The sequence below is a fragment of the Saccopteryx bilineata genome, chromosome 1, assembly GCF_036850765.1.
Source record: "Saccopteryx bilineata isolate mSacBil1 chromosome 1, mSacBil1_pri_phased_curated, whole genome shotgun sequence".
Lineage (NCBI taxonomy): Eukaryota > Metazoa > Chordata > Mammalia > Chiroptera > Emballonuridae > Saccopteryx > Saccopteryx bilineata.
The window spans coordinates 318,509,781-318,511,252 of record NC_089490.1 but is presented as its reverse complement, the minus strand read 5'-3'; the positions used below and the strand labels follow the sequence as shown (position 1 = coordinate 318,511,252).

General features: G+C 42.6%; 1 non-coding gene across 1 annotated transcript; it reads left to right on the top strand.

The window, feature by feature from the left end:
* Positions 1-1,089: 1,089 nt before the first annotated feature.
* On the top strand, positions 1,090-1,165 carry TRNAS-GGA (transfer RNA serine (anticodon GGA)). The gene has a single exon. It is a non-coding gene; the product is annotated as a tRNA-Ser (tRNA).
* Positions 1,166-1,472: the final 307 nt, after the last annotated feature.

The window sequence follows — 1,472 nt, the reverse complement described above, 5'->3', positions numbered from 1 at the left end:
GTCCAGCCACCATGGTGGTCACCAGACCGCACTAAGAAGTCCTGGGTTGCTTTGAGCCAGGAGCTCCAGGTTCTGCCACTTACTAGTAAACCTCTTATAATTATTCTGAGAAACTAGCCCTTTGCATCCATCACCCCTGTTATCATGCCAAGAAAATTTGTCAGACTGAAAAGAGAAAGAACTTTATGAATGACTTCACTCACAGGTGGGGTAGAAAGCTAAACTCAACAAAATAACAAAAAAAAGACTCACGGATAAAAACAAAAGAATGGCGATTATCAGAGAAGAAGAAGAAGGGTGTAGGGGGGAGGACAAAGAGTGTAAAGCATGTCAAATATAGGTGAGAGTTGGAATCTAGACTTTGGGTGGTAAACACACAATAAAATACACTATATAGATGCTGTCCTGTACAGTGTACACCTGAAATTTATATAGTAACCAACAAAACTCCAATAAATTTTAATTTAAAACATAAATAAATAATTTTAAAAGGACATAATCATAATGCTCTGAGAAGGAAGTTACCTCTACCTTATAATTAAATCAAAATGTAGTAACTGAAAACAATTTCTCTAGTAACAATTAATTTACTGAGTCACAAAAATTAAAAGTTTTTGCCTGACCAGTGGTGGCACAGTGCATCAACCTGAAATGCTGAGGTCAACTGTTCAAAACCCAAGGTCACTAGCTTAAGCCTGGGGTCACCAGCTTGAGCACAGGAGTCACTGGCACGAGAGTTACTGGCTTAAGCAAGGGATCCGTGGCCCAGCTCATTGGTTCAATCCCCAGTAAAGACACATACAGAAGCAATCAATGCACAACTAAGTGGAGTAACGAGTTGATGCTTCTCTCTCTTTCTCTTTCTTTCTCTGCCTTTCTATCACTCTCTCAAAAAAAAGAAAATTAAAGGTGTTTGATAATTAAATGTTAGAATAATTAACCTTACTGCCACTAAATATTGATTGATACAAGAACTGAGTTGATGGTAACGGAGAAAATTTAAGATTTGTTTTAATCCATTGTATTTTCTTAAAGTCAAGGACTTTAATATTAATGAAACATAAAATTTCTGTTAAAAGTTGTTCCCTCGCCCTGGCCAGTTGGCTCAGTGGTAGAGCATCGGCCTGGAATGCAGGAGTCCCGGGTTCAATTCCCGGCCAGGGCACATAGGAGAGGCGCCCATCTGCTTCTCCACCCCTCCCCCCCTCCTTCCTCTCTCTCTCTCTCTCTTCCCCTCCCGCAGCCAAGGCTCCACTGGAGCAAAGTTTGCCGGGCGCTGAGGATGGCTCTGTGGCCCCTGCCTCAGGCGCTAGAATGGCTCTGATTGCGGCAGAGCGATGCCCCAAGATGGGCAGAGCATCGCCCCCTGGTGGTCATGCCGGATGGATCCCGGTCGGGCACATGCAGGAGTCTGTCTGCCTCCCCTTTTCCAGCTTCAGAAAAATACAAAAAAAAAAAAAAAAAAGTTGTTC